The sequence below is a fragment of the Euprymna scolopes genome, chromosome 39 (assembly GCF_053919585.1).
Source record: "Euprymna scolopes isolate OS-2025 chromosome 39, ASM5391958v1, whole genome shotgun sequence".
Taxonomy (NCBI): Eukaryota; Metazoa; Mollusca; class Cephalopoda; order Sepiida; family Sepiolidae; genus Euprymna; species Euprymna scolopes.
Window position 1 is genome coordinate 45,341,550 of NC_136520.1, and position 22,206 is coordinate 45,363,755.

The following is a 22,206-nucleotide window of genomic DNA, read 5'->3' on the forward strand; positions in this document are numbered from 1 at the left end:
CTCGCATACAAAGCGAGCGCTCTACCAATTGGGCTAATTCCCCATGCTCCACTTCATTAAGAACATTTAATGTACAAAAAATCTATACTCATATTTTCTATGAAAAGGAATGTTGGAGAATCCGGGTATCGATCCCGGTACCTCTCGCATGCAAAGCGAGCGCTCTACCAATTGAGCTAATTCCCCATGTTCCACTTCATATGGAACATGTAATGTACAAAAAATCTATACTCACATTTTCTATAAAAAGGAATGTTGGAGAATCCGGGCATCGATCCCGGTACCTCTCGCATGCAAAGCAAGCGCTCTACCAATTGAGCTAATTCCCCATATTCCACTGCACTTAGAACATTTAATGTACAAAAAATCTATACTTACTTTTTCTGTGAAAAGGAATGTTGGAGCATCGTGGCATCGATTCCGGTACCTCTCGCATGCAAAGCGAGCGCTCTACCAATTGAGCTAATTCCCCATGTTTCACTTCATTTAGAACATTTAATGTACACAAAATCTATACTCACATTTTCTAGGAAAAGGAATTTTGGAGAATCCGGGTATCGATCCCGGTACCTCTCGCATGCAAAGCGAGCGCTCTACCAATTGAGCTAATTACCCATGTTCCACTTCATTTAGAACATTTAATGTACAAAAAATCTATACTCACATTTTCTATGAAAAGGAATGTTGGAGAATCCGGGCATCGATCCCGGTACCTCTCGTATGCAAAGCGAGCGCTCTACCAATTAAGCTAATTCCCCATGTTCCACTGCATTTAGAATATTTACTGTACAAAAAATCTATACTCACATTTTCTATTAAAATGAATGTTGGAGAATCCGGGCATCGATCCCGGTACCTCTCGCATGCAAAGCGAGCGCTCTACCAATTGAGCTAATTCCCCATGTTCCACTTCATTTAGAACATTTAATGTACAAATAATCTATACTCACATTTTCTATTAAAAGGAATGTTGGAGAATCGCGGCATCGATCCCGGTACCTCTCGCATGCAAAGCGAGCGCTCTACCAATTGAGCTAATTCCCCATGTTCCACTTCATTTAGAACATTTAATGTACAAACAATCTATACTCACATTTTCTATGAAAAGGAATGTTGGAGAATCCGGGCATCGATCCCGGTATCTCTCGCATGCAAAGCGAGAGCTCTACCAATTGCGCTAATTCCCCATGTTCCAATTCATTTAGAACATTTAATGTAAAAACAATCTATACTCACATTTTCTATGAAAAGGAACGTTGGAGAATCCTGGCATCGATCCCGGTACCTCTCGCATGCTCAGCGAGAACTCTACCAATGGAGCTAATTCCCCATGTTCCACTTCATTTAGAACATTTAATGTACAAAAAATCTATACTCACATTCTCTATGAAAAGGAATGTTGGAGAATCCGGGCATCGATCCCGGTATCTTTCGCATGCAAAGCCAGCGATCTACCAATTGAGCTGATTCCCCAAGTTCCACGTTATTTAGACCATTTAATGTACAAAAAATCTGTACTCACATTTTCTATGAAAAGGAATGTTGGAGAATCCGGGCATCGATCCCGGTACCTCTCGCATGCAAACCGAGCGCTCTACAAATTGAGCTAATTCCCCATGTTCCACTGCATGAAGACCATTTTATGTACAAAAAATCTATACTCACATTTTCAATTAAAAGAAATGTTGGAGAATCCCGGCATCGATCCCGGTACCTCTCGCATGCAAAGCGAGCGCTCTACCAATTGAGCTAATTCCCCATGTTCAATTTCAGTTAGAACATTTAATGTATAAAAAATCTATACTCACATTTTCTATAAAAAGGAATGTTGGAGAATCCGGGCATGGATCCCGTACCTCTCGCATGCAAAGCGAGCGCTCTGCCAATTGAGCTAATTCCCCATGTTCCACTTCATTTAGAACATTTAATGTACAACAAATCTATACTAACATGTTCTTTTAAAAGGAATGTTTGAGAATCCGGGCATCGATCCCGGTACCTCTCGCATGCAAAGGAAGCGCTCTACCAATTGAGTTAATTCCCCATGTTCCACTTTACGTAGACCATTTAATGTACAAAAAATATATACTAACATTTTCTTTTAAAAGGAATGTTGGAGAATCCGGGCATCGATCCCGGTACCTCTCGCATGCAAAGCGAGCGCTCTACCAATTGAGCTAATTCTCCGTGTTCCACTTCATTTAGAACATTTAATGTACAAAAATTCTATACTCACATTTTCTATTAAAAGGAATGTTGGAGACTCCGGGCATCGATCCCGGTACCTCTCGCATGCTAAGTGAGCGCTCTACCAATTGGGCTAATTCCCCATGATCCACTTCCTTTAGAACATTTAATGTACAAAAAATCTGTACTCACATTTTCTATTAAAAGGAATGTTGGAGAATCCGGGCATCGATCCCGGTACCTCTCGCATGCAAATCGAGCGCTCTACCAATTAAGCTAATTCCCCATGTTCCACTTCATTTAGAACATGTAATGTACAAAAAATCTATACTCACATTTTCTATAAAAAGGAATGTTGGAGAATCCGGGCATCGATCCCGGTACCTCTCGCATGCATAGCAAGCGCTCTACCAATTGAGCTAATTCCCCATATTCCAGTGCACTTAGAACATTTAATGTACAAAAAATCTATACTTACATTTTCTGTGAAAAGGAATGTTGGAGCATCGTGGCATCGATTCCGGTACCTCTCGCATGCAAAGCGAGCGCTCTACCAATTGAGCTAATTCCCCATGTTTCACTTCATTTAGAACATTTAATGTACACAAAATCTATACTCACATTTTCTATGAAAAGGAATGTTGGAGAATCCGGGCATCGATCCCGGTACCTTTCGCATGCAAAGCGAGCACTCTACCAATTGAGCTAATTCCCCATGTTCCACTTCATTTAGAACATTTAATGTACAAAAAATCTATACTCACATTTTCTATGAAAAGGAATGTTGGAGAATCCGGGCATCGATCCCGGTACCTCTCGCATGCAAAGCGAGCGCTCTACCAATTAAGCTAATTCCCCATGTTCCACTTCATTTAGAACATTTACTGTACAAAAAATCTATACTCACATTTTCTATGAAAAGGAATGTTGGAGAATCCGGGCATCGATCCCGGTACCTCTCGCATGCAAAGCGAGCGCTCTACCAATGGAGCTAATTCCCCATGTTCCACTTCATTTAGAACATTTAATGTACAAAAAATCTATACTCACATTCTCTATGAAAAGGAATGTTGGAGAATCCGGGCATCGATCCCGGTATCTTTCGCATGCAAAGCCAGCGATCTACCAATTGAGCTGATTCCCCAAGTTCCACGTTATTTAGACCATTTAATGTACAAAAAATCTATACTCACATTTTCTATAAAAAGGAATGTTGGAGAATCCGGGCATCGATCCCGGTACCTCTCGCAGTCAAACCGAGCGCTCTACCAATTGAGCTAATTCCCCATGTTCAACTTCAGTTAGAACATTTAATGTATAAAAACTCTATACTCACATTTTCTATTTAAAGGAATGTTCGAGAATCCGGGCATCGATCCCGTACCTCTCGCATGCAAAGCGAGCGCTCTACCAAATGAGCTAATTCTCCGTGTTCCACTTCATTTAGAACATTTAATGTACAAAAAATCTCTACTCACATTTTCTATTAAAAGGATTGTTGGAGACTCCGGGCATCGATCCCGGTTCCTCTGTCATGCAAAGCGAGCGCTCTACCAATTGGGCTAATTCCCCATGATCCACTTCCTTTAGAACATTTAATGTACAAAAAATCTATACTCACATTTTCTATTAAAAGGAATGTTGGAGAATCATGGCATCGATCCCGGTACCTCTCGCATGCAAAGCGAGCGCACTACCAATTGAGCTAATTCCCCATGTTCCACTTCATTTAGAACATGTAATGTACAAAAAATCTATACTCACATTTTCTATAAAAAGGAATGTTTGAGAATCCGGGCATCGATCCCGGTACCTCTCGCATGCAAAGCAAGCGCTCTACCAATTGAGCTAATTCCCCATATTCCAGTGCACTTAGAACATTTAATGTACAAAAAATCTATACTTACATTTTCCATGAAAAGGAATGTTGGAGCATCGTGGCATCGATTCCGGTACCTCTCGCATGCAAAGCGAGCGCTCTACCAATTGAGCTAATTCCCCATGTTCCACTTCATTTAGAACATTTAATGTACACAAAATCTATACTCACATTTTCTATGAAAAGGAATGTTGGAGAATCCGGGCATCGATCCCGGTACCTCTCGCATGCAAAGCGAGCGCTCTACCAATTGAGCTAATTCCCCATGTTCCACTTCATTTAGAACATTTAATGTACAAAAAATCTATACTCACATTTTCTATTAAAAGGAATGTTGGAGAAGCCGGGCATCGATCCCGGTACCTCTCGCATGCAAAGCGAGCGCTCTACCAATTAAGCTAATTCCCCATGTTTCACTTCATTTAGAACATTTAATGTACAAAAAATCTATACTCGCATTTTCTATGAAAAGGAATGTTGGTGAATCCGGGCATCAGTCCCGGTACCTCTCGCATGCAAAGCGAGCGCTCTACCAATTGACCTAATTCCCCATGTTCCACTCCATTTGGAACATTTAATGTACAAAAAATCTAAACTCACATTTTCTATTAAAAGGAATGTTGGAGAATCAAGGCATCGATCCGGGTACTTATCGCATGCAAAGCGAGCGCTCTTCCAATGGAGCTAATTCCCCATGTTCAACTTCACGTAGACCATTTAATGTACACAACATCTATACTCACATTTTCTATTAAAAGGAATGTTGGAGAATCCGGGAATCGATCCCGGTACCTCTCGCATGCAAATCGAGCGCTCTACCAATTAAGCTAATTCCCCATGTTCCACTTCATTTAGAACATGTAATGTACAAAAAATCTATACTCACATTTTCTATAAAAAGGAATGTTGGAGAATCCGGGCATCGATCCCGGTACCTCTCGCATGCATAGCAAGCGCTCTACCAATTGAGCTAATTCCCCATATTCCAGTGCACTTAGAACATTTAATGTACAAAAAATCTATACTTACATTTTCTGTGAAAAGGAATGTTGGAGCATCGTGGCATCGATTCCGGTACCTCTCGCATGCAAAGCGAGCGCTCTACCAATTGAGCTAATTCCCCATGTTTCACTTCATTTAGAACATTTAATGTACACAAAATCTATACTCACATTTTCTATGAAAAGGAATGTTGGAGAATCCGGGCATCGATCCCGGTACCTTTCGCATGCAAAGCGAGCACTCTACCAATTGAGCTAATTCCCCATGTTCCACTTCATTTAGAACATTTAATGTACAAAAAATCTATACTCACATTTTCTATGAAAAGGAATGTTGGAGAATCCGGGCATCGATCCCGGTACCTCTCGCATGCAAAGCGAGCGCTCTACCAATTAAGCTAATTCCCCATGTTCCACTTCATTTAGAACATTTACTGTACAAAAAATCTATACTCACATTTTCTATGAAAAGGAATGTTGGAGAATCCGGGCATCGATCCCGGTACCTCTCGCATGCAAAGCGAGCGCTCTACCAATGGAGCTAATTCCCCATGTTCCACTTCATTTAGAACATTTAATGTACAAAAAATCTATACTCACATTCTCTATGAAAAGGAATGTTGGAGAATCCGGGCATCGATCCCGGTATCTTTCGCATGCAAAGCCAGCGATCTACCAATTGAGCTGATTCCCCAAGTTCCACGTTATTTAGACCATTTAATGTACAAAAAATCTATACTCACATTTTCTATAAAAAGGAATGTTGGAGAATCCGGGCATCGATCCCGGTACCTCTCGCAGTCAAACCGAGCGCTCTACCAATTGAGCTAATTCCCCATGTTCAACTTCAGTTAGAACATTTAATGTATAAAAACTCTATACTCACATTTTCTATTTAAAGGAATGTTCGAGAATCCGGGCATCGATCCCGTACCTCTCGCATGCAAAGCGAGCGCTCTACCAAATGAGCTAATTCTCCGTGTTCCACTTCATTTAGAACATTTAATGTACAAAAAATCTCTACTCACATTTTCTATTAAAAGGATTGTTGGAGACTCCGGGCATCGATCCCGGTTCCTCTGTCATGCAAAGCGAGCGCTCTACCAATTGGGCTAATTCCCCATGATCCACTTCCTTTAGAACATTTAATGTACAAAAAATCTATACTCACATTTTCTATTAAAAGGAATGTTGGAGAATCATGGCATCGATCCCGGTACCTCTCGCATGCAAAGCGAGCGCACTACCAATTGAGCTAATTCCCCATGTTCCACTTCATTTAGAACATGTAATGTACAAAAAATCTATACTCACATTTTCTATAAAAAGGAATGTTTGAGAATCCGGGCATCGATCCCGGTACCTCTCGCATGCAAAGCAAGCGCTCTACCAATTGAGCTAATTCCCCATATTCCAGTGCACTTAGAACATTTAATGTACAAAAAATCTATACTTACATTTTCCATGAAAAGGAATGTTGGAGCATCGTGGCATCGATTCCGGTACCTCTCGCATGCAAAGCGAGCGCTCTACCAATTGAGCTAATTCCCCATGTTCCACTTCATTTAGAACATTTAATGTACACAAAATCTATACTCACATTTTCTATGAAAAGGAATGTTGGAGAATCCGGGCATCGATCCCGGTACCTCTCGCATGCAAAGCGAGCGCTCTACCAATTGAGCTAATTCCCCATGTTCCACTTCATTTAGAACATTTAATGTACAAAAAATCTATACTCACATTTTCTATTAAAAGGAATGTTGGAGAAGCCGGGCATCGATCCCGGTACCTCTCGCATGCAAAGCGAGCGCTCTACCAATTAAGCTAATTCCCCATGTTTCACTTCATTTAGAACATTTAATGTACAAAAAATCTATACTCGCATTTTCTATGAAAAGGAATGTTGGTGAATCCGGGCATCAGTCCCGGTACCTCTCGCATGCAAAGCGAGCGCTCTACCAATTGACCTAATTCCCCATGTTCCACTCCATTTGGAACATTTAATGTACAAAAAATCTAAACTCACATTTTCTATTAAAAGGAATGTTGGAGAATCAAGGCATCGATCCGGGTACTTATCGCATGCAAAGCGAGCGCTCTTCCAATGGAGCTAATTCCCCATGTTCAACTTCACGTAGACCATTTAATGTACACAACATCTATACTCACATTTTCTATTAAAAGGAATGTTGGAGAATCCGGGAATCGATCCCGGGACCTCTCGCATGCTCAGCGAGAACTCTACCAATTGAGCTAATTCCCCATGTTCCACTTCATTTAGAACATTTAATGTACAAAAAATCTATACTCACATTTTCTATTAAAAGGAATGTTGGAGAATCCGGGCATCGATCCCGGTACTTCTCGCATGCAAAGCGAGCGCTCTACCAATTGAGCTAATTCCTCATGTTCCACTTCATTTAGAACAATTTAAGGTACAAAAAATCTATACTCACATTTTCTATGAAAAGGAGTGTGGGAGAATCCGGGCATCGATCCCGGTACCTCTCGCATGCAAAGCGAGCGCTCTACCAATTGAGCCAATTCTCCGTGTTCCACTTCATTTAGAACATTTAATGTACAAAAAATCTATACTCATATTTTCTATGAAAAGGAAGGTTGGCGAATCCGGGAATCGACCCGGTACCTCTCTCATGCAAAGCGAGCGCTCTACCAATTGAGGTTACTCCCCATGTTCCACTTCATTTAGAACATTTAATGTACAAAAAATCTATACTCACATTTTCTATGACAAGGAATGTTGGAGAATCCGGGAATCGATCCCGGTACCTCTCGCATGCAAAGCGAGCGCTCTACCAATTGAGCTATTTCCCCATGTTCCACTTCATCTACAACATTTAATGTACAAAAAATCTATACTCACATTTTCTATGAAAAGGAATGTTGGAGAATCCGGGCATCGATCCCGGTACCTCTCGCATTAAAAGCGAGCGCTCTACCAATTGAGCTAATTCCCCATGTTCCACTTCATTTAGAACATTTAATGTACAAAAAATCTATACTCACATTTTCTATGAAAAGGAATGTTGGAGAATCCGGGCATCGATCCCGGTACCTCTCGCATGCAAAGCGAGCGCTCTACCAATTTAGCGTATTCCCTATGTTCCACTTCATTTAGAACATTTAATGTACAAAAAATCTATACTCACATTTTCAATTAAAATTAATGTTGGAGAATCCGGGCATCGATCCAGGTACCTCTCGCATGGAAAGCGAGCGCTTAGCCAATTGAGCTAATTCCCCATGTTCAAATTCATGTAGACCATTTAATGTACAAAAAATCTATACTTACATTTTCTATTAAAAGGAATGTTGGAGAATCCGGGCATCGATCCTTGTACCTCTCGCACGCAAAGCGAGCGCTCTACCAATTTAGCTAATTCCCCATGTTCCACTTCATTTAGAACATTTAATGTACAAAAAATCTATACTCACATTTTCTATGAAAAGGAACGTTGGAGAATCGGGGCATCGATCCCGGTACCTCTCGCATGCAAAGCGAGCGCTCTACCAATTGAGCTAATTCCCCATGTTCCACTTCATTTAGAACATTTAATGTACAAAAAATCTATACTCACATCTTCTTTTAAAAGGAATGTTGGCGAATCCGGGCATCGATCCCGGTACCTCTCGCATGCAAAGCGAGCGCTCTACCAACTGAGCTAATTCCCCATGTTCCGGTGCACTTAGAACATTTAATGTACAAAAAATCTATACTCACATTTTCTATCAAAAGGAATGTTGGAGAATCCGGGCATCGATCCCGGTACCTCTCGCATGCAAGGCGAGCGCTCTACCAATTGTGCTAATTCCCCATGTTCCACTTCATTTAGAACATTTAATGTACAAAAAATCTATACTCACATTTTCTATGAAAAGGAATGTTGGAGAATCTGGGCATCGATCCCGGTACCTCTCGCATGCAAAGCGAGCTCTCTTCCAATTGAGCTAATTCCCCATGTTCCACTTCATTTAGAACATTTAATGTACAAAAAATCTATACTCACATTTTCTATGAAAAGGAATGTTGGAGAATCCGGGCATCGATCCCGGTACCTCTCGCATGCAAAGCGAGCGCTCTACCAATTGAGCTAATTCCCTATGTTCCACTTCATTTAGAACATTTAATGTACAAAAAATCTATACTCACATTTTCTATTAAAATGAATGTTGGAGAATCCGGGCATCGATCCCGGTACCTCTCGCATGCAAAGCGAGCGCTCTACCAATTGAGCTAATTCCCCATGTTCCACTTCATTTCGAACATTTAATGTACAAACAATCTATACTCACATTCTCTATGAAAAGGAATGTTGGAGAATCCGGGCATCGATCCCGGTATCTTTCGCATGCAAAGCCAGCGATCTACCAATTGAGCTAATTCCCAATGTTCCACTTGATTTAGAACATTTAATGTACAAAAAATCTATACTCACATTTTCTATGAAAAGGAATGTTGGAGAATCCGGGCATCGATCCCGGTACCTCTCGCATGCAAAGCGAGCGCTCTACCAACTGAGCTAATTCCCCATGTTCCACTTCATTTAGAACATTTAATGTACAAAAAATCTATACTCACATTTTCTATGAAAACGAATGTTGGAGAATCCGGGCATCGATCAAAGTACATCTCGAATGCAAAGCGAGCGCTCTACCAATTGAGCTAATTCCCCATGTTCCACTTCATTTAGAACATTTAATGTACAAACAATCTATACTCACATTTTCTATTACAAGGAATGTTGGAGAATCCGGGCATCGATCCCGGAACCTCTCGCATGCAAAGCGAGCGCTCTACCAATTGAGCTAATTCCCCATGTTCCACTTCATTTAGAACATTTAATGTACAAAAAATCTATACTCACATTTTCTATTAAAAGGAATGTTGGAGAATCCGGGCATCGATCCCGGTACCTCTCGCATGCAAGGCGAGCGCTCTACCAATTGAGCTAATTCCCCATGTTCCACTTCATTTAGAACATTTAATGTACAAAAAATCTATACTCACATTTTCTATGAGAAGGAATGTTGGAGAATCCGGGAATCGATCCCGGTACCTCTCGCATGCAAAGCGAGCGCTCTACCAATTGAGCTAATTCCCCATGTTCCACTTCATCTACAACATTTAATGTACAAAAAATCTATACTCACATTTTCTATGAAAAGGAATGTTGGAGAACTCGGGCATCGATCCCGGTACCTCTCGCATTAACAGCGAGCGCTCTACCAATTGAGCTAATTCCCCATGTTCCACTTCATTTAGAACATTTAATGTACAAAAAATCTATACTCACATTTTCTATGAAAAGGAATGTTGGAGAATCCGGGCATCGATCCCGGTACCTCTCGCATGCAAAGCGAGCGATCTACCAATTGAGCGTATTCCCTATGTTCCACTTCATTTAGAACATTTAATGTACAAAAAATCTATACTCACATTTTCAATTAAAATGAATGTTTGAGAATCCGGGCATCGATCCCGGTACCTCTCGCATGCAAATGAGCGCTCTGCCAATTGAGCTAATTCCCCATGTTCAAATTCATGTAGACCATTTAATGTACAAAAAATCTATACTTACATTTTCTATTAAAAGGAATGTTGGAGAATCCGGGCATCGATCCTTGTACCTCTCGCACGCAAAGCGAGCGCTCTACCAATTTAGCTAATTCCCCATGTTCCACTTCATTTAGAACATTTAATGTACAAAAAATCTATACTCACATTTTCTATGAAAAGGAACGTTTGAGAATCGGGGCATCGATCCCGGTACCTCTCGCATGCAAAGCGAGCGCTCTACCAATTGAGCTAATTCCCATTGTTCCACTTCATTTAGAACATTTAATGTACAAAAAATCTATACTCACATCTTCTTTTAAAAGGAATGTTGGAGAATCCGGGCATCGATCCCGGTACCTCTCGCATGCAAAGCGAGCGCTCTACCAATTGACCTAATTCCCCATGTTCCGGTGCACTTAGAACATTTAATGTACAAAAAATCTATACTCACATTTTCTATTAAAAGGAATGTGGGAGAATCCGGGCATCGATCCCGGTACCTCTCGCATGCAAGGCGAGCGCTCTACCAATTGAGCTAATTCCCCATGTTCCACTTCATTTAGAACATTTAATGTACAAAAAATCTATACTCACATTTTCTATGAAAAGGAATGTTGGAGAATCTGGGCATCGATCCCGGTACCTCTCGCTTGCAAAGCGAGCTCTCTTCCAATTGAGCTAATTCCCCATGTTCCACTTCATTTAGAACATTTAATGTACAAAAAATCTATACTCACATTTTCTATGAAAAGGAATGTTGGAGAATCCGGGCATCGATCCCGGTACCTCTCGCATGCAAAGCGAGCGCTCTACCATTTGAGCTAATTCCCTATGTTCCACTTCATTTAGAACATTTAATGTACAAAAAATCTATACTCACATTTTCTATTAAAATGAATGTTGGAGAATCCGGGCATCGATCCCGGTACCTATCGCATGCAAAGCGAGCGCTCTACCAATTGAGCTAATTCCCCATGTTCAACTTCACGTAGACAATTTAATGTACAAAAAATTTATACTCACATTTTCTATTAAAAGGAATGTGGGAGAATCCGGGCATCGATCCCGGTACCTCTCGCATGCAAAGCGAGCGCTCTACCAATTGAGCTAATTCCCCATGTTCCACTTCATTTAGAACATTTAATGTACAAACAATCCATACTCACATGTTCTATGAAAAGGAATGTTGGAGAATCGGGGCATCGATCCCGGTACCTCTCGCATGCAAAGCGAGCGCTCTACCAATTGAGCTAATTCCCCATGTTCCACTTCATTTAGAACATTTAATGTACAAACAATCTATACTCACATTTTCTATGAAAAGGAATGTTGGAGAATCCGGGCATCGATCCCGGTACCTCTCGCATGCAAAGCGAGCGCTCTACCAATTGAGCTAATTCCCTATGTTCCACTTCATTTAGAACATTTAATGTACAAACAATCTATACTCACATTTTCTATTACAAGGAATGTTGGAGAATCCGGGCATCGATCCCGGTACCTCTCGCATGCAAAGCGAGCGCTCTACCAATTGAGCTAATTCCCCATGTTCCACTTCATTTAGAACATTTAATGTACAAAAAATCTATACTCACATTGTCTATTAAAAGGAATGTTGGAGAATCCGGGCATCGATCCCGGTACCTCTCGCATGCAAGGCGAGCGCTCTACCAATTGAGCTAATTCCCCTTGTTCCACTTCATTTAGAACATTTAATGTACAAAAAATCTATACTCATATTTTCTATGAAAAGGAAGGTTGGCGAATCCGGGAATCGACCCGGTACCTCTCTCATGCAAAGCGAGCGCTCTACCAATTGAGGTTACTCCCCATGTTCCACTTCATTTAGAACATTTAATGTACAAAAAATCTATACTCACATTTTCTATGACAAGGAATGTTGGAGAATCCGGGAATCGATCCCGGTACCTCTCGCATGCAAAGCGAGCGCTCTACCAATTGAGCTATTTCCCCATGTTCCACTTCATCTACAACATTTAATGTACAAAAAATCTATACTCACATTTTCTATGAAAAGGAACGTTGGAGAATCCGGGCATCGATCCCGGTACCTCTCGCATTAAAAGCGAGCGCTCTACCAATTGAGCTAATTCCCCATGTTCCACTTCATTTAGAACATTTAATGTACAAAAAATCTATACTCACATTTTCTATGAAAAGGAATGTTGGAGAATCCGGGCATCGATCCCGGTACCTCTCGCATGCAAAGCGAGCGCTCTACCAATTGAGCGTATTCCCTATGTTCCACTTCATTTAGAACATTTAATGTACAAAAAATCTATACTCACATTTTCAATTAAAATGAATGTTGGAGAATCCGGGCATCGATCCCGGTACCTCTCGCATGCAAAGCGAGCGCTCTGCCAATTGAGCTAATTCCCCATGTTCAAATTCATGTAGACCATTTAATGTACAAAAAATCTATACTTACATTTTCTATTAAAAGGAATGTTGGAGAATCCGGGCATCGATCCTTGTACCTCTCGCACGCAAAGCGAGCGCTCTACCAATTTAGCTAATTCCCCATGTTCCACTTCATTTAGAACATTTAATGTACACAAAATCTATACTCACATTTTCTATGAAAAGGAACGTTGGAGAATCGGGGCATCGATCCCGGTACCTCTCGCATGAAAAGCGAGCGCTCTACCAATTTAGCTAATTCCCCATGTTCCACTTCATTTAGAACATTTAATGTACAAAAAATCTATACTCACATCTTCTTTTAAAAGGAATGTTGGCGAATCCGGGCATCGATCCCGGTACCTCTCGCATGCAAAGCGAGCGCTCTACCAACTGAGCTTATTCCCCATGTTCCGGTGCACTTAGAACATTTAATGTACAAAAAATCTATACTCACATTTTCTATTAAAAGGAATGTTGGAGAATCCGGGCATCGATCCCGGTACCTCTCGCATGCAAAGCGAGCGCTCTACCAATTGAGCTAATTCCCCATGTTCAACTTCACGTAGACAATTTAAAGTACAAAAAATTTATACTCACATTTTCTATTAAAAGGAATGTGGGAGAATCCGGGCATCGATCCCGGTACCTCTCGCATGCAAAGCGAGCGCTCTACCAATTGAGCTAATTCCCCATGTTCCACTTCATTTAGAACATTTAATGTACAAACAATCTATACTCACATGTTCTATGAAAAGGAATGTTTGAGAATCGGGGCATCGATCCCGGTACCTCTCGCATGCAAAGCGAGCGCTCTACCAATTGAGCTAATTCCCCATGTTCCACTTCATTTAGAACATTTAATGTACAAACAATCTATACTCACATTTTCTATGAAAAGGAATGTTGGAGAATCCGGGCATCGATCCCGGTACCTCTCGCATGCAAAGCGAGCGCTCTACCAATTGAGCTAATTCCCCATGTTCCACTTCATTTAGAACATTTAATGTACAAACAATCTATACTCACATTTTCTATTACAAGTAATGTTGGAGAATCCGGGCATCAATCCCGGTACCTCTCGCATGCAAAGCGAGCGCTCTACCAATTGAGCTAATTCCCCATGTTCCACTTCATTTAGAACATTTAATGTACAAAAAATCTATACTCACATTTTCTATTAAAAGGAATGTTGGAGAATCCGGGCATCGATCCCGGTACCTCTCGCATGCAAGGCGAGCGCTGTACCAATTGAGCTAATTCCCCATGTTCCACCTCATTTAGAACATTTAATGTACAAAAAATCTATACTCATATTTTCTATGAAAAGGAAGGTTGGCGAATCCGGGAATCGAGCCGGTACCTCTCTCATGCAAAGCGAGCGCTCTACCAATTGAGGTTACTCCCCATATTCCACTTCATTTAGAACATTTAATGTACAAAAAATCTATACTCACATTTTCTATGACAAGGAATGTTGGAGAATCCGGGAATCGATCCCGGTACCTCTCGCATGCAAAGCGAGCGCTCTACCAATTGAGCTATTTCCCCATGTTCCACTTCATCTACAACATTTAATGTACAAAAAATCTATACTCACATTTTCTATGAAAAGGAATGTTGGAGAATCCGGGCATCGATCCCGGTACCTCTCGCATTAAAAGCGAGCGCTCTACCAATTGAGCTAATTCCCCATGTTCCACTTCATTTAGAACATTTAATGTACAAAAAATCTATACTCACATTTTCTATGAAAAGGAATGTTGGAGAATCCGGGCATCGATCCCGGTACCTCTCGCATGCAAAGCGAGCGCTCTACCAATTGAGCGTATTCCCTATGTTCCACTTCATTTAGAACATTTAATGTACAAAAAATCTATACTCACATTTTCAATTAAAATGAATGTTGGAGAATCCGGGCATCGATCCCGGTACCTCTCGCATGCAAAGCGAGCGCTCTACCAATTGAGCTAATTCCCAATGTTCAACTTCACGTAGACAATTTAATGTACAAAAAATTTATACTCACATTTTCTATCAAAAGGAATGTGGGAGAATCCGGGCATCGATCCCGGTACCTCTCGCATGCAAAGCGAGCGCTCTACCAATTGAGCTAATTCCCCATGTTCCACTTCATTTAGAACATTTAATGTACAAAAAATCTATACTCACATTTTCTATGAAAAGGAACGTTGGAGAATCGGGGCATCGATCCCGGTACCTCTCGCATGCAAAGCGAGCGCTCTACCAATTGAGCTAATTCCCCATGTTCCACCTCATTTAGAACATTTAATGTACAAAAAATCTATACTCACATCTTCTTTTAAAAGGAATGTTGGCGAATCCGGGCATCGATCCCGGTACCTCTCGCATGCAAAGTTAGCGCTCTACCAACTGAGCTAATTCCCCATGTTCCGGTGCACTTAGAACATTTAATGTACAAAACATCTATACTCACATTTTCTATTAAAAGGAATGTTTGAGAATCCGGGCATCGATCCCGGTACCTCGCGCATGCAAGGCGAGCGCTCTACCAATTGAGCTAATTCCCCATGTTCCACTTCATTTAGAACATTTAATGTACAAAAACTCTATACTCACATTTTCTATGAAAAGGAATGTTGGAGAATCCGGGCATCGATCCCGGTACCTCTCGCATGCAAAGCGAGCGCTCTACCAACTGAGCTAATTCCCCATGTTCCACTTCATTTAGAACATTTAATGTACAAAAAAATCTATACTCACATTTTCTATGAAAAGGAATGTTGGAGAATCCGGGCATCGATCCCGGTACCTCTCGCATGCAAAGCGAGCGCTCTACCAATTGAGCTAATTCCCCATGTTCCACTTCATTTAGAACATTTAATGTACAAACAATCTATACTCACATTTTCTATTACAAGGAATGTTGGAGAATCCGGGCATCGATCCCGGTACCTCTCGCATGCAAAGCGAGCGCTCTACCAATTGAGCTAATTCCCCATGTTCCACTTCATTTAGAACATTTAATGTACAAAAAATCTATACTCACATTTTCTATTAAAAGGAATGTTGGAGAATCCGGGCATCGATCCCGGTACCTCTCGCATGCAAGGCGAGCGCTCTACCAATTGAGCTAATTCCCCATGTTCCACTTCATTTAGAACATTTAATGTACAAAAACTCTATACTCACATTTTCTATGAAAAGGAATGTTGGCGAATCTGGACATCGATCCCGGTACCTCTCGCATGCAAAGCGAGCTCTCTACCAATTGAGCTAATTCCCCATGTTCCACTTCATTTAGAACATTTAATGTACAAAAAATCTATACTCACATTTTCTATGAAAAGGAATGTTGGAGAATCCGGGCATCGATCCCGGTACCTCTCGCATGCAAAGCGAGCGCTCTACCAATTGAGCTAATTCCCTATGTTCCACTTCATTTAGAACATTTAATGTACAAAAAATCTATACTCACATTTTCTATTAAATTGAATGTTGGAGAATCCGGGCATCGATCCCGGTACCTCTCGCATGCAAAGCGAGCGCTCTACCAATTGAGCTAATTCCCCATGTTCAACTTCACGTAGACAATTTAATGTACAAAAAATCTATACTCACATGTTCTATGAAAAGGAATGTTGGAGAATCCGGGTATCGATCCCGGTACCTCTCGCATGCAAAGCGAGCGCTCTACCAATTGAGCTAATTCCCCGTGTTCCACTTCATTTAGAACATTTAATGTACAAAAAATCTATACTCACATTTTCTATGAAAAGGAAGGTTGGAGAATCCGGGCATCGATCCCGGTACCTCTCTCATGCAAAGCGAGCGCTCTACCAATTCAGCTAATTCCCCATGTTCCACTTCATTTAGAACATTTAATGTACAAAAAATCTATACTCACATTTTCCATGAAAAGGAATGTTGGAGAATCCGGGCATCGATCCCGGTACCTCTCGCATGCAAAGCGAGCGCTCTACCAATTCAGCTAATTCCCCATGTTCCACTTCATTTAGAACATTCAATGTACAAATAATCTATACTCACATTTTTTTTGAAAAGGAATGTTGGAGAATCCGGGAATCGATCCCGGTACCTCTCGCATGCAAAGCGAGCGCTCTACCAATTGAGCTAATTCCCCATGTTCCACTTCATTTAGAACATTTAATGTACAAACAATCTATACTCACATTTTCTATGAAAAGGAATGTTGGAGAATCCGGGCATCGATCCCGGTACCTCTCGCATGCAAAGCGAGCGCTCTACCAATTGAGCTAATTCCCCTTGTTCCACTCCATTTAGAACATTTAATGTACAAAAAATCTATACTCACATTTTCTATGAAAAGGAATGTTGGAGAATCCTGGCATCGATCCGTGTACCTCTCGCATGCTCAGCGAGAACTCGACCAATTGAGCTAATTCCCCATGTTCCACTGCATGAAGACCATTTTATGTACAAAAAATCTATAGTCCCATTTTCTATGAAAAGGAATGTTGGAGAATCCGGGCATCGATCCCGGTAACTCTCGCATGCAAAGCGAGCGCTCTACCAATTGACCTAATTCCCCATGTTCAACTTCATTTAGAACATTTAATGTATAAAAAATCTATACTCACATTTTCTATGAAAAGGAATGTTGGAGAATCCGGGCATCGATCCGGGTACCTCTCGCATGCAAAGCGAGCGCTGTACCAATTGAGCTAATTCCCCATGTTCCACTTCATTTAGAACATTTAATGTACAAAAAATCTATACTCACATTTTCTATGAAAAGGAATGTTGGAGAATCCGGGCATCGATCCCGGTACCTCTCGCATGCAAAGCGAGCGCTCTACCAATTGAGCTAATTCCCCATGTTCCACTTCATTTAGAACATTTTATGTACAAAAAATGTATACTCACATTTTCTATGAAAAGGAATGTTGGAGAATCCGGGCATCGATCCCGGTACCTCTCGCATGCAAAGCGAGCGCTCTACCAATGGAGCTATTTCCCCATGTTTCACTTCATTTAGACCATTTAATGTACAAAAAATCTATACTCACATTTTCTATGAAAAGGAATGTTGGAGAATCCGGGCATCGATCCCGGTACCTCTCGCATGCAAAGCGAGCGCTCTACCAATTCAGCTAATTCCCCATGTTCCACTTTATTTAGAACATTTAATGTACAAAAAATCTATACTCACATTTTCTATGAAAAGGAATGTTGGAGAATCCGGGCATCGATCCCGGTACCTCTCGCATGCAAAGCGAGCGCTCTATCAATGGAGCTAATTCCCCATGTTCCCCTTCATTTAGACCATTTAATGTACAAAAAATCTATACTCACATTTTCTATGAAAAGGAATGTTGGAGAATCCGGGCATCGATCCCGGTACCTCTCGCATGCAAAACGAGCGCTCTACCAATTAAGCTAATTCCCCATGTTCCACTTCATTTAGAACATTTAATGTACAAAAAATCTATACTCACATTTTCTATGAAAAGGAATGTTGGAGAATCCGGGCATCGATCCGGGTACCTCTCGCATGCAAAGCGAGCGCTCTACCAATTGAGCTAATTCCCCATGTTCCACTGCATGAAGACCATTTTATGTACAAAAAATCTATAGTCCCATTTTCTATGAAAAGGAATGTTGGAGAATCCGGGCATCGATCCCGGTAACTCTCGCATGCAAAGCGAGCGCTCTACCAATTGCCCTAATTCCCCATGTTCAACTTCATTTAGACCATTTAATGTATAAAAAATCTATACTCACATTTTCTATGAAAAGGAATGTTGGAGAATCCGGGCATCGATCCGGGTACCTCTCGCATGCAAAGCGAGCGCTCTTCCAATGGAGCTAATTCCCCTATGTTCCACTTCACGTAGCCCATTTAATGTACAAAATATCTATACTCACATTTTCTATTAAAAGGAATGTTGGAGAATCCAGGCATCGATCCCGGTACCTCTCGCATGCAAAGCGAGCGCTCTTCCAATGCAGCTAATTCCCCATGTTCCACTTCACGTAGCCCATTTAATGTACAAAACATCTATACTCACATTTTCTATGAAAAGGAATGTTGGAGAATCCGGGCATCGATCCCGGTACCTCTCGCATGCAAAGCGAGCGCTCTTCCAATGGAGCTAATTCCCCATGTTCCACTTCACGTAGCCCATTTAATGTACAATACATCTATACTCACATTTTCTATTAAAAGGAATGGTGGAGAATCCGGGCATCGATCCCGGTACCTCTCGCATGCAAAGCGAGCGCTCTACCAATTGAGCTAATTCCCCGTGTTCCACTTCATTTAGAACATTTAATGTACAAAAAATCTATACTCACATTTTCTATGAAAAGGAAGGTTGGAGAATCCGGGCATCGATCCCGGTACCTCTCTCATGCAAAGCGAGCGCTCTACCAATTCAGCTAATTCCCCATGTTCCACTTCATTTAGAACATTTAATGTACAAAAAATCTATACTCACATTTTCCATGAAAAGGAATGTTGGAGAATCCGGGCATCGATCCCGGTACCTCTCGCATGCAAAGCGAGCGCTCTACCAATTCAGCTAATTCCCCATGTTCCACTTCATTTAGAACATTCAATGTACAAATAATCTATACTCACATTTTTTTTGAAAAGGAATGTTGGAGAATCCGGGAATCGATCCCGGTACCTCTCGCATGCAAAGCGAGCGCTCTACCAATTGAGCTAATTCCCCATGTTCCACTTCATTTAGAACATTTAATGTACAAACAATCTATACTCACATTTTCTATGAAAAGGAATGTTGGAGAATCCGGGCATCGATCCCGGTACCTCTCGCATGCAAAGCGAGCGCTCTACCAATTGAGCTAATTCTCCATGTTCCACTTCATTTAGAACAATTTAAGGTACAAAAAATCTATACTCACATTTTCTATTAAAAGGAATGTTGGAGAATCCGGGCATCGATCCCGGTACCTCTCGCATGCAAAGCGAGCGCTCTACCAATTGAGCTAATTCTCCGTGTTCCACTTCATTTAGAACATTTAATGTACAAAAAATCTATACTCATATTTTCTATGAAAAGGACGGTTGGCGAATCCGGGCATCGATCCCGGTACCTCTCTCATGCAAAGCGAGCGCTCTACCAATTGAGCTAATTCCCCATGTTCCACTTAATTTAGAACATTTAATGTACAAAAAATCTATACTCACATTTTCTATTGAAAGGAATGTTGGCGAATCCGGGCATCGATCCCGGTACCTCTCGCATGCAAAGCGAGCACTCTACCAATTTAGCTAATTCCCCATGTTCCACTTCATTTAGAACATTTAATGTACAAAAAATCTATACTCACATGTTCTATGAAAAGGAATGTTGGAGAATCGGGGCATCGATCCCGGTACCTCTCGCATGCAAAGCGAGCGCTCTACCAATTGAGCTAATTTCCCATGTTCCACTTCATTTAGAACATTTAATGTACAAAAAATCTATACTCACATTTTCTATTAAAAGGAATGTTGGAGAATCCGGGACGATCCCGGTACCTCTCGCATGCAAGGCGAGCGCTCTACCAATTGAGCTAATTACCCATGTTCCACTTCATTTAGAACATTTAATGTACAAAAAATCTATACTCACATTTTCTATGAAAAGGAATGTTGGAGAATCTGGGCATCGATCCCGGTACCTCTCGCATGCAAAGCCAGCTCTTTACCAATTGAGCTAATTCCCCATGTTCCACTTCATTTAGAACATTTAATGTACAAAAAATCTATACTCATATTTTCTATGAAAAGGAAGGTTGGCGAATCCGGGAATCGAGCCGGTACCTCTCTCATGCAAAGCGAGCGCTCTACCAATTGAGGTTACTCCCCATATTCCACTTCATTTAGAACATTTAATGTACAAAAAATCTATACTCACATTTTCTATGACAAGGAATGTTGGAGAATCCGGGAATCGATCCCGGTACCTCTCGCATGCAAAGCGAGCGCTCTACCAATTGAGCTATTTCCCCATGTTCCACTTCATCTACAACATTTAATGTACAAAAAATCTATACTCACATTTTCTATGAAAAGGAATGTTGGAGAATCCGGGCATCGATCCCGGTACCTCTCGCATTAAAAGCGAGCGCTCTACCAATTGAGCTAATTCCCCATGTTCCACTTCATTTAGAACATTTAATGTACAAAAAATCTATACTCACATTTTCTATGAAAAGGAATGTTGGAGAATCCGGGCATCGATCCCGGTACCTCTCGCATGCAAAGCGAGCGCTCTACCAATTGAGCGTATTCCCTATGTTCCACTTCATTTAGAACATTTAATGTACAAAAAATCTATACTCACATTTTCAATTAAAATGAATGTTGGAGAATCCGGGCATCGATCCCGGTACCTCTCGCATGCAAAGCGAGCGCTCTACCAATTGAGCTAATTCCCAATGTTCAACTTCACGTAGACAATTTAATGTACAAAAAATTTATACTCACATTTTCTATCAAAAGGAATGTGGGAGAATCCGGGCATCGATCCCGGTACCTCTCGCATGCAAAGCGAGCGCTGTACCAATTGAGCTAATTCCCCATGTTCCACTTCATTTAGAACATTTAATGTACAAAAAATCTATACTCACATTTTCTATGAAAAGGAACGTTGGAGAATCGGGGCATCGATCCCGGTACCTCTCGCATGCAAAGCGAGCGCTCTACCAATTGAGCTAATTCCCCATGTTCCACCTCATTTAGAACATTTAATGTACAAAAAATCTATACTCACATCTTCTTTTAAAAGGAATGTTGGCGAATCCGGGCATCGATCCCGGTACCTCTCGCATGCAAAGTTAGCGCTCTACCAACTGAGCTAATTCCCCATGTTCCGGTGCACTTAGAACATTTAATGTACAAAACATCTATACTCACATTTTCTATTAAAAGGAATGTTTGAGAATCCGGGCATCGATCCCGGTACCTCGCGCATGCAAGGCGAGCGCTCTACCAATTGAGCTAATTCCCCATGTTCCACTTCATTTAGAACATTTAATGTACAAAAACTCTATACTCACATTTTCTATGAAAAGGAATGTTGGAGAATCCGGGCATCGATCCCGGTACCTCTCGCATGCAAAGCGAGCGCTCTACCAACTGAGCTAATTCCCCATGT

The 22,206-nt window shown here is 41.2% G+C and overlaps 54 non-coding genes across 54 annotated transcripts; all 54 read right to left on the minus strand.

The window, feature by feature from the left end:
* Positions 1–113: 113 nt before the first annotated feature.
* Positions 114–186, minus strand: Trnaa-ugc (transfer RNA alanine (anticodon UGC)). The gene has a single exon. It is a non-coding gene; the product is annotated as a tRNA-Ala (tRNA).
* A 70-nt stretch (positions 187–256) lies between these two features.
* Trnaa-ugc (transfer RNA alanine (anticodon UGC)) lies at positions 257–329 on the minus strand. The gene has a single exon. It is a non-coding gene; the product is annotated as a tRNA-Ala (tRNA).
* Positions 330–542: 213 nt separating this feature from the next.
* On the minus strand, positions 543–615 carry Trnaa-ugc (transfer RNA alanine (anticodon UGC)). The gene has a single exon. It is a non-coding gene; the product is annotated as a tRNA-Ala (tRNA).
* A 213-nt stretch (positions 616–828) lies between these two features.
* Trnaa-ugc (transfer RNA alanine (anticodon UGC)) lies at positions 829–901 on the minus strand. The gene has a single exon. It is a non-coding gene; the product is annotated as a tRNA-Ala (tRNA).
* A 1,213-nt stretch (positions 902–2,114) lies between these two features.
* Trnaa-ugc (transfer RNA alanine (anticodon UGC)) lies at positions 2,115–2,187 on the minus strand. Its single transcript has one exon. It is a non-coding gene; the product is annotated as a tRNA-Ala (tRNA).
* A 642-nt stretch (positions 2,188–2,829) lies between these two features.
* Positions 2,830–2,902, minus strand: Trnaa-ugc (transfer RNA alanine (anticodon UGC)). Its single transcript has one exon. It is a non-coding gene; the product is annotated as a tRNA-Ala (tRNA).
* Positions 2,903–2,972: 70 nt separating this feature from the next.
* Positions 2,973–3,045, minus strand: Trnaa-ugc (transfer RNA alanine (anticodon UGC)). The gene has a single exon. It is a non-coding gene; the product is annotated as a tRNA-Ala (tRNA).
* A 1,213-nt stretch (positions 3,046–4,258) lies between these two features.
* On the minus strand, positions 4,259–4,331 carry Trnaa-ugc (transfer RNA alanine (anticodon UGC)). The gene has a single exon. It is a non-coding gene; the product is annotated as a tRNA-Ala (tRNA).
* A 499-nt stretch (positions 4,332–4,830) lies between these two features.
* Positions 4,831–4,903, minus strand: Trnaa-ugc (transfer RNA alanine (anticodon UGC)). The gene has a single exon. It is a non-coding gene; the product is annotated as a tRNA-Ala (tRNA).
* A 356-nt stretch (positions 4,904–5,259) lies between these two features.
* On the minus strand, positions 5,260–5,332 carry Trnaa-ugc (transfer RNA alanine (anticodon UGC)). The gene has a single exon. It is a non-coding gene; the product is annotated as a tRNA-Ala (tRNA).
* Positions 5,333–5,402: 70 nt separating this feature from the next.
* Positions 5,403–5,475, minus strand: Trnaa-ugc (transfer RNA alanine (anticodon UGC)). The gene has a single exon. It is a non-coding gene; the product is annotated as a tRNA-Ala (tRNA).
* A 1,213-nt stretch (positions 5,476–6,688) lies between these two features.
* Trnaa-ugc (transfer RNA alanine (anticodon UGC)) lies at positions 6,689–6,761 on the minus strand. The gene has a single exon. It is a non-coding gene; the product is annotated as a tRNA-Ala (tRNA).
* Positions 6,762–7,260: 499 nt separating this feature from the next.
* Positions 7,261–7,333, minus strand: Trnaa-agc (transfer RNA alanine (anticodon AGC)). The gene has a single exon. It is a non-coding gene; the product is annotated as a tRNA-Ala (tRNA).
* A 214-nt stretch (positions 7,334–7,547) lies between these two features.
* On the minus strand, positions 7,548–7,620 carry Trnaa-ugc (transfer RNA alanine (anticodon UGC)). The gene has a single exon. It is a non-coding gene; the product is annotated as a tRNA-Ala (tRNA).
* A 212-nt stretch (positions 7,621–7,832) lies between these two features.
* Trnaa-ugc (transfer RNA alanine (anticodon UGC)) lies at positions 7,833–7,905 on the minus strand. Its single transcript has one exon. It is a non-coding gene; the product is annotated as a tRNA-Ala (tRNA).
* Positions 7,906–8,690: 785 nt separating this feature from the next.
* Trnaa-ugc (transfer RNA alanine (anticodon UGC)) lies at positions 8,691–8,763 on the minus strand. Its single transcript has one exon. It is a non-coding gene; the product is annotated as a tRNA-Ala (tRNA).
* A 70-nt stretch (positions 8,764–8,833) lies between these two features.
* Trnaa-ugc (transfer RNA alanine (anticodon UGC)) lies at positions 8,834–8,906 on the minus strand. The gene has a single exon. It is a non-coding gene; the product is annotated as a tRNA-Ala (tRNA).
* Positions 8,907–9,119: 213 nt separating this feature from the next.
* Positions 9,120–9,192, minus strand: Trnaa-ugc (transfer RNA alanine (anticodon UGC)). The gene has a single exon. It is a non-coding gene; the product is annotated as a tRNA-Ala (tRNA).
* A 70-nt stretch (positions 9,193–9,262) lies between these two features.
* Positions 9,263–9,335, minus strand: Trnaa-ugc (transfer RNA alanine (anticodon UGC)). The gene has a single exon. It is a non-coding gene; the product is annotated as a tRNA-Ala (tRNA).
* Positions 9,336–9,548: 213 nt separating this feature from the next.
* Trnaa-ugc (transfer RNA alanine (anticodon UGC)) lies at positions 9,549–9,621 on the minus strand. The gene has a single exon. It is a non-coding gene; the product is annotated as a tRNA-Ala (tRNA).
* A 213-nt stretch (positions 9,622–9,834) lies between these two features.
* Positions 9,835–9,907, minus strand: Trnaa-ugc (transfer RNA alanine (anticodon UGC)). Its single transcript has one exon. It is a non-coding gene; the product is annotated as a tRNA-Ala (tRNA).
* A 70-nt stretch (positions 9,908–9,977) lies between these two features.
* Trnaa-ugc (transfer RNA alanine (anticodon UGC)) lies at positions 9,978–10,050 on the minus strand. The gene has a single exon. It is a non-coding gene; the product is annotated as a tRNA-Ala (tRNA).
* Positions 10,051–10,120: 70 nt separating this feature from the next.
* Positions 10,121–10,193, minus strand: Trnaa-ugc (transfer RNA alanine (anticodon UGC)). Its single transcript has one exon. It is a non-coding gene; the product is annotated as a tRNA-Ala (tRNA).
* A 927-nt stretch (positions 10,194–11,120) lies between these two features.
* On the minus strand, positions 11,121–11,193 carry Trnaa-ugc (transfer RNA alanine (anticodon UGC)). The gene has a single exon. It is a non-coding gene; the product is annotated as a tRNA-Ala (tRNA).
* A 499-nt stretch (positions 11,194–11,692) lies between these two features.
* Trnaa-ugc (transfer RNA alanine (anticodon UGC)) lies at positions 11,693–11,765 on the minus strand. Its single transcript has one exon. It is a non-coding gene; the product is annotated as a tRNA-Ala (tRNA).
* Positions 11,766–11,978: 213 nt separating this feature from the next.
* On the minus strand, positions 11,979–12,051 carry Trnaa-ugc (transfer RNA alanine (anticodon UGC)). The gene has a single exon. It is a non-coding gene; the product is annotated as a tRNA-Ala (tRNA).
* Positions 12,052–12,121: 70 nt separating this feature from the next.
* On the minus strand, positions 12,122–12,194 carry Trnaa-ugc (transfer RNA alanine (anticodon UGC)). The gene has a single exon. It is a non-coding gene; the product is annotated as a tRNA-Ala (tRNA).
* Positions 12,195–12,264: 70 nt separating this feature from the next.
* Positions 12,265–12,337, minus strand: Trnaa-ugc (transfer RNA alanine (anticodon UGC)). Its single transcript has one exon. It is a non-coding gene; the product is annotated as a tRNA-Ala (tRNA).
* Positions 12,338–12,549: 212 nt separating this feature from the next.
* Trnaa-ugc (transfer RNA alanine (anticodon UGC)) lies at positions 12,550–12,622 on the minus strand. The gene has a single exon. It is a non-coding gene; the product is annotated as a tRNA-Ala (tRNA).
* A 356-nt stretch (positions 12,623–12,978) lies between these two features.
* On the minus strand, positions 12,979–13,051 carry Trnaa-ugc (transfer RNA alanine (anticodon UGC)). Its single transcript has one exon. It is a non-coding gene; the product is annotated as a tRNA-Ala (tRNA).
* A 499-nt stretch (positions 13,052–13,550) lies between these two features.
* Trnaa-ugc (transfer RNA alanine (anticodon UGC)) lies at positions 13,551–13,623 on the minus strand. The gene has a single exon. It is a non-coding gene; the product is annotated as a tRNA-Ala (tRNA).
* Positions 13,624–13,693: 70 nt separating this feature from the next.
* Positions 13,694–13,766, minus strand: Trnaa-ugc (transfer RNA alanine (anticodon UGC)). The gene has a single exon. It is a non-coding gene; the product is annotated as a tRNA-Ala (tRNA).
* Positions 13,767–13,979: 213 nt separating this feature from the next.
* Trnaa-ugc (transfer RNA alanine (anticodon UGC)) lies at positions 13,980–14,052 on the minus strand. Its single transcript has one exon. It is a non-coding gene; the product is annotated as a tRNA-Ala (tRNA).
* A 70-nt stretch (positions 14,053–14,122) lies between these two features.
* Positions 14,123–14,195, minus strand: Trnaa-ugc (transfer RNA alanine (anticodon UGC)). Its single transcript has one exon. It is a non-coding gene; the product is annotated as a tRNA-Ala (tRNA).
* Positions 14,196–14,265: 70 nt separating this feature from the next.
* Trnaa-ugc (transfer RNA alanine (anticodon UGC)) lies at positions 14,266–14,338 on the minus strand. Its single transcript has one exon. It is a non-coding gene; the product is annotated as a tRNA-Ala (tRNA).
* Positions 14,339–14,550: 212 nt separating this feature from the next.
* Trnaa-ugc (transfer RNA alanine (anticodon UGC)) lies at positions 14,551–14,623 on the minus strand. Its single transcript has one exon. It is a non-coding gene; the product is annotated as a tRNA-Ala (tRNA).
* A 499-nt stretch (positions 14,624–15,122) lies between these two features.
* Positions 15,123–15,195, minus strand: Trnaa-ugc (transfer RNA alanine (anticodon UGC)). The gene has a single exon. It is a non-coding gene; the product is annotated as a tRNA-Ala (tRNA).
* Positions 15,196–15,694: 499 nt separating this feature from the next.
* On the minus strand, positions 15,695–15,767 carry Trnaa-ugc (transfer RNA alanine (anticodon UGC)). Its single transcript has one exon. It is a non-coding gene; the product is annotated as a tRNA-Ala (tRNA).
* Positions 15,768–15,838: 71 nt separating this feature from the next.
* On the minus strand, positions 15,839–15,911 carry Trnaa-ugc (transfer RNA alanine (anticodon UGC)). The gene has a single exon. It is a non-coding gene; the product is annotated as a tRNA-Ala (tRNA).
* A 70-nt stretch (positions 15,912–15,981) lies between these two features.
* Positions 15,982–16,054, minus strand: Trnaa-ugc (transfer RNA alanine (anticodon UGC)). The gene has a single exon. It is a non-coding gene; the product is annotated as a tRNA-Ala (tRNA).
* A 70-nt stretch (positions 16,055–16,124) lies between these two features.
* On the minus strand, positions 16,125–16,197 carry Trnaa-ugc (transfer RNA alanine (anticodon UGC)). The gene has a single exon. It is a non-coding gene; the product is annotated as a tRNA-Ala (tRNA).
* Positions 16,198–16,410: 213 nt separating this feature from the next.
* Positions 16,411–16,483, minus strand: Trnaa-ugc (transfer RNA alanine (anticodon UGC)). The gene has a single exon. It is a non-coding gene; the product is annotated as a tRNA-Ala (tRNA).
* A 70-nt stretch (positions 16,484–16,553) lies between these two features.
* Positions 16,554–16,626, minus strand: Trnaa-ugc (transfer RNA alanine (anticodon UGC)). Its single transcript has one exon. It is a non-coding gene; the product is annotated as a tRNA-Ala (tRNA).
* Positions 16,627–16,696: 70 nt separating this feature from the next.
* Trnaa-ugc (transfer RNA alanine (anticodon UGC)) lies at positions 16,697–16,769 on the minus strand. The gene has a single exon. It is a non-coding gene; the product is annotated as a tRNA-Ala (tRNA).
* A 356-nt stretch (positions 16,770–17,125) lies between these two features.
* Trnaa-ugc (transfer RNA alanine (anticodon UGC)) lies at positions 17,126–17,198 on the minus strand. Its single transcript has one exon. It is a non-coding gene; the product is annotated as a tRNA-Ala (tRNA).
* Positions 17,199–17,268: 70 nt separating this feature from the next.
* On the minus strand, positions 17,269–17,341 carry Trnaa-ugc (transfer RNA alanine (anticodon UGC)). The gene has a single exon. It is a non-coding gene; the product is annotated as a tRNA-Ala (tRNA).
* A 499-nt stretch (positions 17,342–17,840) lies between these two features.
* Trnaa-ugc (transfer RNA alanine (anticodon UGC)) lies at positions 17,841–17,913 on the minus strand. The gene has a single exon. It is a non-coding gene; the product is annotated as a tRNA-Ala (tRNA).
* Positions 17,914–18,412: 499 nt separating this feature from the next.
* Trnaa-ugc (transfer RNA alanine (anticodon UGC)) lies at positions 18,413–18,485 on the minus strand. The gene has a single exon. It is a non-coding gene; the product is annotated as a tRNA-Ala (tRNA).
* A 786-nt stretch (positions 18,486–19,271) lies between these two features.
* On the minus strand, positions 19,272–19,344 carry Trnaa-ugc (transfer RNA alanine (anticodon UGC)). Its single transcript has one exon. It is a non-coding gene; the product is annotated as a tRNA-Ala (tRNA).
* Positions 19,345–19,700: 356 nt separating this feature from the next.
* On the minus strand, positions 19,701–19,773 carry Trnaa-ugc (transfer RNA alanine (anticodon UGC)). The gene has a single exon. It is a non-coding gene; the product is annotated as a tRNA-Ala (tRNA).
* A 70-nt stretch (positions 19,774–19,843) lies between these two features.
* Trnaa-ugc (transfer RNA alanine (anticodon UGC)) lies at positions 19,844–19,916 on the minus strand. Its single transcript has one exon. It is a non-coding gene; the product is annotated as a tRNA-Ala (tRNA).
* Positions 19,917–19,987: 71 nt separating this feature from the next.
* Positions 19,988–20,060, minus strand: Trnaa-ugc (transfer RNA alanine (anticodon UGC)). Its single transcript has one exon. It is a non-coding gene; the product is annotated as a tRNA-Ala (tRNA).
* A 925-nt stretch (positions 20,061–20,985) lies between these two features.
* On the minus strand, positions 20,986–21,058 carry Trnaa-ugc (transfer RNA alanine (anticodon UGC)). Its single transcript has one exon. It is a non-coding gene; the product is annotated as a tRNA-Ala (tRNA).
* Positions 21,059–22,129: 1,071 nt separating this feature from the next.
* On the minus strand, positions 22,130–22,202 carry Trnaa-ugc (transfer RNA alanine (anticodon UGC)). The gene has a single exon. It is a non-coding gene; the product is annotated as a tRNA-Ala (tRNA).
* Positions 22,203–22,206: the final 4 nt, after the last annotated feature.